The 13633-nt window shown below is 47.1% G+C and overlaps 1 protein-coding gene across 2 annotated transcripts in view; it reads left to right on the forward strand.

The window, feature by feature from the left end:
- The first annotated feature begins 869 nt into the window (after positions 1 to 869).
- dlgap3 (discs, large (Drosophila) homolog-associated protein 3) overlaps positions 870 to 13633 on the forward strand; it is a 71695-nt gene continuing 58931 nt past the window's right edge. The window contains exon 1 of one of the 2 annotated variants that reach the window (XM_057020112.1): positions 870 to 1024. The gene's annotated coding sequence lies outside the window, so the exon portion shown is untranslated. The remainder of the gene's footprint in view (positions 1025 to 13633) is intronic. The other variant, XM_057020113.1, reaches the window with a different exon arrangement.

The following is a 13633-nucleotide window of genomic DNA, read 5'->3' on the forward strand; positions in this document are numbered from 1 at the left end:
AAGAGAGGTGAAAGATCCGAATGCTTTTTAACCATGAATCATTCAGTTGAACTGAGAGCGACGGCAAAAATAGTCCCTGCCTCTAAACAGTCCCGGTTGAACGGAGGATGGTGAGATGGAGACCTCTTAAGTTCTGAGGACAGGAGGCTGCGGCTCTTAACTTTTGCAGCCTCTGCACTGCTCCCAGCATCAGTTTATGCGAGCCAGATGGAGTCCTTAGCAACCGTCCGAGACATAAATGTGTCATTATTTGCAAATATTGGACATCCTGTCGGTCAACTGTGTTTTGCCTCAAATCACTTATGCAGGAACTGGCCCGAAGGCCGATGGAGAACCAGACGTTATCATCACTCTGCCTCTCTCTGACCCATTTACGGCAGCCGCAGTCTAAGTTAAGCGTGATGCCGCGTTCCGAATGGCTGCTAAAAACATCCCGGTGAGAATCTGGGAAATTGTGGTTTTGACTGCACGGTTAAGGGCGTAAAAAGGGTGTGAGAACAGGCTGAAACGGGCTGAGAAAAGGTTGCACGCGTGCGCCTAAACTGCACTTTAGGCTCTAGAGTCGAAACAGCTGCTGCGAGGCTCTTCCTAAATGCATTCTTCATGGTGCGGACTGTGCAGCAAATATTGCTCTCTGAATGGATAAAATCGATATTCCGTGCGCGAGGGCGCGCGCGCGTCTTCACAGTCAGAGCAGAATACCTTTGCAAGATGGATTAATATTACTGCTTTATTTGTCGGCCCCTCCTCGAGGTGCGCAGAGGGTCCGTCGAAGGTCCCGTGGACCAATCGGTTGGCACTAATATTTCAGAGGGAGAGAGAGAGAGAGAGGAGAGAGAGAGAGAGAGAGAGGAGAGAGAGAGAGAGAGAGAGAGAGAGAGAGAGAGAGAGAACCGCTGTTTTCACTGCTGTCTCTCCAACCAACGTTCCACAGCGAGCCGGGAGCTGCGGAATAGGCGTGTTTTCTGTTACATCAGTGAATCAGTGACCAGCGGAAACAGCCCCGACGAGGCTCGACTTTAAGGTAAGAACATCGCGAGGATTTTGGGGATGGGACCGAGGGGCTGAAGGCGCACGTATCGGTGCGCTCTGGTCTGTGCATGCGGCTCTTGGATGGAACAGTGAGGCAGGGAAGATAAACTGGCTTGTGCTGCAGCCAACAGTGATCTGTTTGGTTGTGGGGGCTCCCAGTTGTGTCAACTTAAAGGGGGAAAAAAGATGAGAAGTTGCACCACTGGGGACCGCACGACGCCCCCCCCCCCAAAGAAAATCACCTCCACCCCCACCCCTCCACATCGGCACACACGCCGATTTCCCACTGCCTTTGCGTGTCAACTGAAAACACACATTTTGACTAAAGACCCGAGAGATGCTGCTGATCGCCGACTTCTTTCCGCGCGTAAATGTTCGCTGACCGTGAAAAGCGCTCCTGTGCACGTATGCGTGCGTGTCAACGCGCACGTCTGCATGTCCCGGAGAGGAATATGAGCCCACTGCGCAAGGATCGCGTTTCTGACGCGAAGCAGAGGTGAAGAGTGACTTAATTAATCAAAGGAAAGACGCATACAGGCGCGGCGCATGGATACCAACCACAGGACCGCCCCGATCCTAGAGCACCTCTCCGGGGGGACTGGGGGGAAGGGGCAAGCGGAGGTGACGCGGTGGTGGTTTAGGATGCTGCACGTTCGTTAATCAACTTGTGTTTATGGGAGACTGGACCGCGAGTGTGGGACGCAGTTTGAAGAGCAGGATCCAATGCTGCTGGGGACCATCTCAGCTACTGACAGAGCTGCTCTCTGCGCACCTTAAATATATATACTGGCTGAATTCATAAGATAATTTGGAGGGTGTGTATGTATGTGTGTGTGTGTGTGGTGTGTGTGTGTGTGGTGTGTGTGTGTGTGTGTGTGTGTGTGTGTGCGTGCGTGCGTGCGTGCGTGCGTGCGCAGATGTGAATGAACCAGAGCATCAGTGGCCTCTAAACGCTCTGTGAGTTCAGACTGCATCTTCATCTGTGCGTGCAGCGTGGGGGGTTGTTTCAGTGGAGACGAGGCTGTGATGTTGTTGAGATATTCACCCACTCCCCCTGAATATGAAGAAAACTAAGAGCGTCTAACAATCAAACAATGACCGAATAGCGTTGGTGTAATGGCCTCTATGCCAACTTGCAACGAGCCTCTCTAAATCAAAGGCACCTCTCTTTCAATTTGAAGCTATATATTCCTATATTTTCCTTTACAACCGATGGAAAGAGGGCTGAACTGCAGAGTTTATTAAGTTAACAGTAAAACTACTGATAACACATAACTGTGTTCGCTGTGCTATGCTACCACAACACTTGGCAGCAAATTACAATGGTAATTACAGTACGATTCTGCGCGCGTTGCCGAGTGGGAATAAAGCCCGGATATGTCCACATCGATCAGATATTTCTGGCAGCCGATAGGCTTGAATTTCCCTGAGCTTATTGTGGTTGCTCTGTGCACATTTGCACAGATCCTATTATCTCTTTTGTCTCTTATATACAGTCAGAGATTGGGAGATTGTTGGGGGTGGGGGGTAAAGATTAAGTGACATGTGAAAAAAAAAAGATTCCCTTTCAGGAAAAAGTCGGAGCACTGGCACTTTCTAGAGCTACAATTAAGTGGATTTAATTTATTAAAATTTATAACGCAGGGTATTAAAGTTTTATCAAAGAACCAGACTAGTTTAGTGTTCTGCAGTAGCACGCAGAGGTTGGGGAGCGATGATGTCAGCATGTTAACAAGGATGCATTTGCCATTTCAATCATCATAAATCAGCCATGTTTCGACATGAGTTAGTTGGGCTTTAGATTTAAGGAGCCACTTATTTCAAAACTATTTTCCTTCTTTAAGTTACGGAAGAGCCTTTAAGCTACCAAAGTGATCGAAACCCCCCGAAATAACACAAGGCTAGCAATGCAAAGGCAACAATGTTCTGCTGGGTGTACCGTCGCTGCTGGAGCACCAGAACATTCCTTCCTGTGACGCCTGCCCCTCCCCCTCCACAGCTCGCCAGAATTATTATTATTATTATCAAGAGTTTTGAGCAGAAGAGTGACACCAGCGCCATCACTTTTATTAAAAAAGCCATTTCGGTTATTGTTCACAGGGTAAAAGTCAAGGGGTTCACCCAAGTCTATGCAGGATCCTCTCGGGACCATGCCGATGTCAAGGTAGTTCAATAATACGCCGACAGATCTAGCTCTGAGTTTTGGGTTGAGAAGGTCTGATTACCAAAAGATCCCACCATCTTATCTTTTAAATCTTCAGAACGCCACTCCAGAAACAACCGCTGATTGATAGCTACAGTTTAACGATTTGGGGTTTAGGTGGTGATGGTGATGTCATGATGTGAAAATCTGTGCAACGGCGAGTTGAGTTTTTTCTATAGGGCATGCGTTTTATACCATGATGCAAATGTATAATGGTGATATCTGCTGTCAGTGTGCCTATATGCATGTTTGCATGGCCAAAAAAAAGAGGTTTTTCCCTGTCTGCTCTTCTCTTTTCATCATCTCCGCTTATCTCAGTGCCTCTTGTTGCCCCTCAGAGCTGCCCCTTATAAACTGCACCCAACAAGACCACAAACAAGCCATTCTGCATACTAATAAAGACCATTCGGATCGGGCATTGGGTATCTTTTTACTCGACTCTCAGAGATACAAACAACACTGGCAGCCATCTCTCCACCATATTAAGCTGTGGAGGTTTTATCGTCTCCGTTTTTAAGACATTGATCCACCAAGACATCAACCTGTCAGCGTTTGTGAATATCGGAGCTGTTTGCAGCCATGTCATTAATCCCTTGATGGTAATTGGAATTGAAAGAAATCAAAGTATGTTAATAGCAAGTATGGAAATAAAGACACTGGTCGCTGTTCAGCTCAAAGGATCAGATATGGAGCGAAGTGAGTGAGGTGCAGCCATCGTTCTCATCTAAATAATCAGGACACTGATTTGTTTTTTTTCTAATTTAAGGACTGAAGAAGCTGCCGTGATTCATGGTATAATTGGACTTGCTTGATAATATCCCCATGCTAATTAACAGTGTAACATTTACCTTTAAGTTAATCAGTGGATGCAACATTAGTCATTTAAAGTGTTGCTGCACCCTCAGCTGTGTCGCCCCCAAACAGAAGGAAAGAGGGAGATTACTGTCCTCCTGAGAGGCCAAAGATGAGATGATTAGATTCTGATGTTAGTTGGGGAAAAAACTAAATAAAACGAGCAGGTGAATTCACCAAAAGCAGGCCCGTCAACGCAACGCACCTCCGGATGCAAAGTGAAACGGCCACGTCACTCAGCGGCACAAGTGGAATGAATCATGTCATTTTCATTTACTTCCATTAAATTGATCATGCGCTCCCCCACCCCCGTGGCTACTGTTACTAGGCCTGGCAATACCTCGCACAACAAAGTGCGCAGTGTTTTTGATTATAGCAATTATTGAGGGGGGGGGGGGGGGGGGGGCTCCCCTTCCACACAAAAGCGAAGGAAAGTGGGCGATTCATGGAAGGCTTCCCCTGAGGTCAATCACAGCCACTAAACTGTAATCTGCATCTTTACATTATATCAATGATTCAAATAAAACACCTGCGGAACACTTGTCGTGCATGGCCTGTGCACTTCACATGGTTCTGCTTTCACGATAATAAACATGCTATGCCAACATGTACACCTGTTTGTGGTTCTTGGAAGGAGCGCCAATAGAAGGTAGAACTCCGACTGAAGTGAGTGGAGCCAGGTGGATCAGGTTTGCCTTACATCCCTGCTATTCGAGCGGCGCGAAGCACACCAATTCAGCCCGTTCTTAGCCAAGACTCGGGTTGTCAAAGTCTGTCAGAACACAACCCGCCGCCGAAGGCAGATTACTGGGAAAGCTGTTGGAATTAATGTAGAAGTGACGCAAAGCCTTCAACGTCAGTTTCTGATGGCTCCAACAGACAGCATGTTGCACACAGGTGCTGAGGCCTGTTTGTCTGGGAATATCGGAGCATCGCACCTGCTACTTTGATTTGATTGATTGAATGAATTCGACTTGACCGAATTCCAACAACCGTTTTATTCCAGCAACCTTTTCGATTGCGATTTGTCTTTTTTTGACAGAAGGTGCTGGGGACACTAATATCATGCCGGTAGTGTCACACTGTGGGTCATCTGGGGGGCTTCATTTGGTATTCAAACGCCTGGAAATGGTGAAGGCACACATTGATTCACAATTCTTGTCACAGCCAGGATAATTCTTTGTGGTTCAAAGCTGTCGTGCGTCGAATGATGCGACCCTGTCTACGAGTGTGTACGACCCTGAGATGCTAATGTCTGAGCTGACCTGCTGTCTCTACACTCTTGGCCATGAGACAAACACTAATAAACTAGACTCTTCCTCTGTGGTGGATTTAGAATGTCAGGCAGCTATTCACAAGAAAGCAGCCAATGACACGCAGCTCTTTTAGTTGTTAGTCATACTCATACAGTAACTCCATTGCTGTAATGGAGCTACTGTTCTCCTCTGCTGTGTTTGTACGCTGAATGATGATCACTTAATCACACTCAGCGCCGTTATGGCAGGATAATGGGTCAACCTAAACTCGTAATTGCCGTCCCCTCTCAACACACCCCCACGGTTTATCCACAATTGCTCATCGTGGTTAAAATGATGTAACATGGAGAAAGATGGCCGTCCAGCCCGGATCCTCCGATAGGAGCCGTGTTTGCGGATGGGACCTGAAACAGGGCTTCCAGGCGAGTGGCAAGGTTAAAGAGGCGAGGGTAATTGCTGTAACCTATCTGGGTGGAAAAATTGTTTGCTCTTGTTCCCTGTGTACTCTTCTTTGATGCACTTGGGCATGAAATTGTTCCCCTTTTCACGGTAGCGAGCCCTAAGCCCCAAGTCCATTGGCCGTCCACAGCCGGACGAGTCGGCCTTTTCTGCACGCCGGACTCCGTTGGCTTCCGTGCGTGAGCGCTCGTCGAAATGTGTGTGTGCATTGGTGGGGCGGTAGATGTCTGGCTAGTGTGTGTGTCGGCTGGGCCCTTTCATTCCTCTCTGACTGACAGAACAAGTGAGCTAATGCTGCAGCGATTGTAGGTTACATTGGGAAGTGCAGCATGTCAACAAAAGAAGTAATCAAGCGGAGAAGACAGGAATGACATAAAGATATCGTCCATATATGAATACTGGAGTACGCGTGGGTGTGTTTACTGAGTTGGCTTCTTTTGAGTTAAAGGACTTGACGATTTTACGGATTGATGACCATGCAGCCTTCGTTTTTATCAGTAGCTGAGTAAAAGGAGTCCCCCTCGATGAAAAATGGGGCTGATTTTGGCCTCTGAGTGCACTCCAGAATTTAAACAGCTAACATAATCACAATGTCTCCTGCTCTTGAGAAACGACGTCCGGGACTTTTGTTTTTGAGACATGTCTGCACCACCCGCTCCGTAATAATTGTCAAAGGCGTAGACGTGTCATGCGGCCTGTCTTCCGCGGCAACTGGGAGACATTTGTGGGAGCACATTTCCCTCCTATTTGCGGAGAAACAATTGCATAATGTGGCGAGAAACAAATCAGTTCACGGTCTTTGGGAATACAAAATCGGTCGTTTTGGAGGTGCTCGGGAACACGCTCCGCATTCTTCTTGCTTAAAGCTGTGGGCTACAGTCTTTAACTCTGTAAGCGCCTTTTACTTAAGCACTCGAAGACAGAGGGGCCTGTTTTGTCACGGTCGGTTGGTGGAGTGACGTTTCTGTTTAAAGCTCGGGCTCTGCGATTAAGTAGCACTTAGCTGCCGTTAGGGGCAGAAACCCGACACGGGGCAGAAAATGACAGGGTTTTTTTGTTGTTCTTCCATTCCGTGGCCCAGACTCAGTACCATCTTTCATCATCATCACTTTTATGTGACTTGAAATATCCAGCCGTCAAAAATCACCCCGCAAGGTGATGCCTTTTGCCCCCTTCTCACAGCGGGGTATCTACCCAACTCGCCTTGGCTGCACGCTACTGCCACTAAATACTGCTCTTATTGCCAAGCTGTTCCAGGTGCCACGCTAGATGGTCACTGATTGGTCAGAAACCTACATACATTAAAAGAAAATAGTTTATTTAATTCACTTTACTTCAGAGATACTACCGAGGTACGCTTACTTCCTGTCCTATTTCTGGAACTGCTTGTGGTATTCCGTAAATAAACACAAATGAACGGCGGCAAGGTATGATTCTTATTTAACTTTGGAATGATTAGTAGGGGAAAGGATGAGGGAGTGGGAATAAAGAGGGATCTGCCGATGGTCTAATGGAGTGGATGAGCAATTGTGGCAGTGACTCAGGACGAAGGGACGGCCGTCTTTTGATGAATGGACAGGTGGGGAAGGAGCAGAGAGCGATGTGAGCTGATAGAGAAAAGGACTCTTTAAATGCTACCTCATGAGGTGCCCATTCTTTTTATTTAGCCTGGCTTTCCTCTCAAGGTGTGCCGTTTTTTTTGTTTTTAAAAAAAATGTATTCATGTATGCAGTTTCTCTCTCACTCATTCCTTCCATGCTCTTTACTTTACTTTCCTCACACATCATTCTCTCCTTCTCCTTCCTCCCCCTTCTCCCCGTTATGGATCATATTCCCTAATGCTTTTTCCATATCTGCCTCAGCTAGTTCCTCTCCTTTTTCCCTGTTGACTTTGACCTCAACATTCATCACTCCTCCTGGTGTCCGCTATGGCGACCGGTCCCACACTTCACCTTTTCAGCCCCCCTTCTATGTCTTGCAAGAAGGGCAGGTGGAAACCCATGTGCACGGCTTCAGAGGGACATGCCTGTGCTCTGATTTAAATAGATAATGGCAGCACCCCAGCGCTTGTTGGGCTCTGAATAATGCAAGAGCTCCTGAAGGCATTGTTGCCTGGCTTCACTGATGGTGACATGCCTATGCCCGCTGAAAAGCTTGCAATATTGATATCAGTCGTGAGTGAGGGACTCTGATAGTTATTTCCAGAATATATATATATATATATATATCCAGAATTTGAGACCTCAGGCTGGACAAACTAACACACAATTATCAGTTATTTGAATGACGGGAAATGTCAGCATTATCTACAGTGGCTTGGGTTTGGACCAATCCAAACAGCATCGGTGAGGCGAATCATTTATTTTGACGGCATTTAACAGGATAATGACAGAGAAATGTACTCTTCACCAGCACAAACCAAGTAAATTAAGGGCATTCATGCCGTCGCTTTCATCCAAAATTGTCACGTAATGAGGTTAAATGGCATGCAGCGATAAGGTTACTTCACCATAGCAACAACAGCACCGCTAGTATTTGTAATGTGTTGGTAATTGTTACATCTGCTCCTGTCGGGGTCTATTTTGCTGCTGTGCGTTGTGTCCTTCTGCACCATATACATGAACGAGTTCCAGTCTCGGATTGTTTTTTCTCTACATGCTAATTAATAAACGCATTGTGGTTTTTATCAGGAACCGCGACAGGAACATTTAACCTCTGGGAGCCGAGAGAGCAGCTGATGCTGCGAGGGTTAATGTCATTTGATCTCATCCTCTCATGCTATCTAATAACAGGGCAATGTTTAGCCCTCTCACAAGCTACTGTGCTAATACCTGCCACTGGTACCCCATCAAGAGTACTAATCTTCTATGCTGCCACGCTAGTCATCGTCTTACCTAATAGGCTCATGGTTTCAAGCACTTTTGCTCCTTAATAAATATGCAATGTCTTCTTAAAACTTAAATGTCAGGTGATAAGCTTGACTGCATCTGAGGTGAATTCAAGGTTTTATGGGCAGTCGAGGGGAAAATTACAATGAAAGCAGAAAATAAGTGGAGTTTTATCAAAGAAAACTTTGCCTCATTGTGTCCTGAATACGCACTCCGAGCCACGCTGGCACTCGAGGAGAGAAGGGGAAACAAAGAGTGGTGTTTGTGATCTTATCTCATTATTTTTCTCCTTCGCCTGCTACCTTTCTGAAAAGCCTCCTCCTGGAGGACGCCTCTTACTTTTTGGCGAATACACACTCGGTCCCCCAGGGGTGCGTTCAGGAAGCCGCCTGTGTGCGGCTGCCTCCAGTTGTCTGTCAGAGAGGAAGCGCGAGAAAGGGAGGAAGCAGGGAAAAGAGGAGAGGAAAACCTGTATGTTTGATCAGCGAGGCGCTGAGTCACGCCAGGATGGAAGCAGGGATCAGGGTTTTGCAACCAAACTCTGGGAGGAAAGACTAAAAGAGACATTTGAGGAGCGAGGCTTCTGCTTTCAAAGTGTCTTTAAGGGAACACGTGCAGATTCAGCGCTGAGGCACAGTTAAATGTCTTTTTGCTTCGATTCAAAGCGCTGCAAGGGGTCTGTTTTGGAGAGAAATGTTGAGAAAAAAAATCCCCTTATCATGTTTTCCCATCTCAGGTGTGGTAAAGTGAATGTGAGAGTGCTGCAGCTAACGGCAATTACCTCACCGGGGCTGGCAAATGCAGCCCCCTGAAAGCTTCTCCTTTACACCTTCAACAATGCCGGGCCCCCTCTAATCACACTGTGGAGGAGGGGGTCCATTATTGTGTCACATGTGCCACCGTGCGTCACCACAAATACATGTCATCAACAGTTTTACCTCACCCCTCCGTGGTAGCTGGAGAAAAATTTGATTTCAGTCCATTTTTTTCTTAGTATGACAAGTATGGGGAGAGGACGATGAACCATGGATAATAGAAATCAATTAAGAAACAATCCAGAGGAACCACAGGCTTTAATTAGCATCTTTGTAGCAATTAATTGAATTGTAAAACTGCCAAGTAAGTTGTCAAAATTCCTCCACACAATAATAAGCAGGCAAACTCAGTGTATGGGCCACTTGTGTCCTGAAACTCTGGCTTGTCATTTGAACACCAACAGTCATTTGCGAGACGGGGCCAGCTGGGATTAAATGTGTCTTGTCTGGAGGACCAGAGGCCCGAGCTGCTGCCAGGAGGAGAACACGGGGACCCACAGCTGTCACGCGGCTCTGACCGGACGGCACACAGGGGCAGAGGTCCTGTGGCCTGACACAGTACCAGCGGGGCCCTGGTCCCTGCCTGACAGCCACAGTTAATGACCATTTACCCTGGAATTGGAATGGACAATAATAACAGGGGCGAGAATAAAGTATAACGGTATATGTTATGAACTACTAGCATTAGCAGCTACATTATTAGCGTTAGTAGCAACACTGTACTGCGATGCTCACTGCAGAGGCTGGTGGCAAAGACATTAACATTTGCAGGGGGGGTGAAAATAAGTAAAACACACACACACACACTCGCCCCAAAGCTGCAGACCATTAGAGACCAAGCACAGCCAGGGTTCTGGTACCTACTTCATCCATTATTGGAAAACATTCACCATCCCCATAAGAATGTGTGTGTGTGTGTGTGTGTGTGTGTGTGTGTGTGTGTGTGTGTGTGTGTGTGTGTGTGTGTGCACTCAGAAACGTGTGAGTCTCATTTGCCACCCAGTAAAACATTTAGTGTGAGTATGGGTTAGTGCGGCTAATTAACCACAGGCTTGTTAATGCGAGCATGCATGACCCCCCCCCCCCCCCCCCACACACACACACACACACACACAGGCTTGTTAATGTGAGCATGCATGCCCCCCCACCCCCCTAGACCATCCCAACCCTGATGTGGATTGTTCTCAATGAGCCAGGCCTGTTTTTTCTACATGCTGCTCAGGTCTTTCTGTCACAGCCTCGACTGTAGTAGCATACAGTTAATTCCCTTTTGGCTGCCGGCAGACAAATTTGTGCCAAAACCATTTAGACCGTTACTCAGTTCTAATAAATGACAAATAATTGAAAGGGATGGCTTTAAAAAAAAAAGAAGAAGAAAAGCATCTGTCTTCTTGCAGTGACCTGATTACACAGTATAACTTTTTTTCCTTATTTGCAGTTTAGAGTTGAGGACGCGTTGAAATCCCCCAGCTTAGATCCATGTGATCGCCTGTCACTTACTATTTTTTTGAACCTCTTTTCTGTGATATTGCTCCCTTCTGCCTCCCGTTCCCCTTCTGTCTTCCCCCGATGTCCTGGATGTCTGCATCACTCCATCAGTTGTGGGAGGCCATCTAGACAAGGTGAGGGTCAATGTGAAACCAACAGGGAGTTTAAGTGGCGCGGAGAGAGATGAGCTCAGGTCAGCAGTGATGGAAACGCCTTGGAGACGAGGGACGGGGTAAGCTAAGAGGAGCCGGTGCAGGAGGGGGAATGAATGAGGGAAGCTGCTGGCCTAGCTGAGGTTAAGGGTTAGGCAATGGCGAAAGGTGATGTAACTCATTGAAAACCATGATCAGACCGCTATCGCTAAGAGAAAAGAAACAATCCTGTCCAGCATGTGATCAGATTTATAAGGGTTTTCTTCTGTACGGAGGTTTAGTTTGAAAGAATTTAAGTGAGCTGAAGGAACCTGAGGGTTGCTTTGGACCAAAGGCGAGTAGATTTATCTCAGACTCAGACTTAACCTCAAATCTGAGGCTGACATTCACTTTTGGGGGGAATTAGCTCCCTTTTCAAAAGATTAGAAGATCACTCAGCCAATTTTAAATGTCCTCTCTATAGAGGAAATGGCCAAGACAGTCTTGGATAGTAACATGAACCGGTCGATGGCGGATAACACGAATACTAAGCTAACCTAGCATGTTTGATGGCCTTGGCTACAAACTTCTCTACAGCGTACCAAATCAGTGGAGTATTTCTGAGTCTGGTTGTTCAGTGCATGTAGTTCATCTAGTCAATCAGATGCAGACAAATCTGGTGATCGAGCTGGTTTTGATTTAATAACCATGGTGTAAAAAAATGATCCTTCATTTTCTTCCACTTGAGTTGCTTTGAAGGACAACATGTACAGGAAAACATACATTTATTTTGTGAAACCCTTAGTCGCTGAAGAGTGTGCAGCCTTTGAACCAAGAAAGACAGGATTTACGATTTGATCAAGATCTATATCTGAGGTTTTTGGAAATCCATGCAAGGATGAAATATAAAACCCAACTGGGGAATTACCTCACTCTGGTGTCCAGTGAGCTACCATTCATGGTTTCTGCAACCTTTAAGATGTAAGGAAATGAAGTGGTTGCCATGACACCCGTCAGCCTCCTTAGATTCAATTACAGCCGTCTTCAGAAACCGCGCTGGATGTTTGTCCTTGTTCCCACCTCCTCATTTTATATTCGGCGCGGCCACTAATGTCACATCTAATCACTAGATTCCAATTGGAATAGGTGGAAATCACAAAGTTTAATGCCACCTCTTCAACCCCCGTGGCCTGGCACCCACCGGGCTGTCTTAACATGCCCGACACATTGGTTCACCTCGCCAAGCGCTCGCCAAGCGATTTTGAGGGAGCAAAAAGGAGGTTAGAGCCCGGGCCTGTTCGCATGACGAGGGTTGGGATTGCACGTGGAGGAGGAGCGGGTGGTTACGTCGGCGTGCCTCGGCATCTTCCCGGCAGGAGAGCAGAGACAGGAGGAGACGTTGCTGCGGAGGAAGGGAGTGTCTGAAGAAGCCCGGGTTTCTTCTGTCTTTCCTGAGGTCCGCAGTGCAGGAGGAGCGAAGATTAAAGTGGAGGCACTGCTTTTGAAGTCGGGCATCGGCGGCTGCACGTGCACATCCGCGCGTGCACGTCACGCGACAGCACTTTCCCCTCGCTGCCGCGCGGAGGGGGAGAGTAAGAGTGCTGCTCAGACTTTGCTCCGCAACGCCTTTGTGTGACTCCTCACAACATTTTAAGTCGATTGTGAGTCGGTCGTGGAGATTTGCCGCCTGGTTCCGTGCAGATACACCAGACACTCCCACCTACTCACATCAAAGCGACGTCAGTTACTTCTGTAGATGTTTGCAGTTTAGGTACGGCAAAAGGAGGATAAACCATCTATATTTACGACCCAGTGGATCGAGCTGGTGGGGTCTGATGCATAAAGGTCAAGAGGTAATTGTGACACTCAGACTGGTGAAAATTCAGAATCAAATGTCTATTAGTGGACAGAATCCGGCCGGATTCATGCAGGCGCCAAAAGAGGCTCCTAAAACAGTGTTAGACAGCGGCCGTCAACTGCTGCATGATCATCGTGGTGTTTGTGTTCCATCACACACTTCAGTGGAGCGCCATCTGCATGCGTGTATCCGCAGAGATCCGCAGAGATCCGGGGAACGTGCACGCTCAGGTTCGGACACGTGACTCGGACTTGGATCGCAGCCGCCCTCGCGATTCAGAGCGAGCCCGTGTTTATGGACATCCGCCGCTCAGCCACGGCCTGTCAGGCCTGTGACAAATCCGGAATAATATGGTGGGTGACACGCTCACGAAGCTGTCAAAAATAACTCCAGAAACAGGCGCAGCTCATCATGCAGATATATTGGATTTTAATGTCCATGTCGGGTTATTTAAACCTTGATTTGGAGGGAATTCAGAATTCCTACTCAATATAAAATCCTCCGGTTACATGAGGTCTGATCTTACTCTCTTTTTCACATCAGCAAATTCTAATTTACTGGTCTTCATTCTCGACAGAATCCTGAAGACGGTTTTTTATTCCATCTCTGTTCCTGTATCGACATGCACACATGCATTTCGGAATAAAAGTG

This window comes from Takifugu flavidus, chromosome 21, assembly GCF_003711565.1.
Source record: "Takifugu flavidus isolate HTHZ2018 chromosome 21, ASM371156v2, whole genome shotgun sequence".
Lineage (NCBI taxonomy): Eukaryota > Metazoa > Chordata > Actinopteri > Tetraodontiformes > Tetraodontidae > Takifugu > Takifugu flavidus.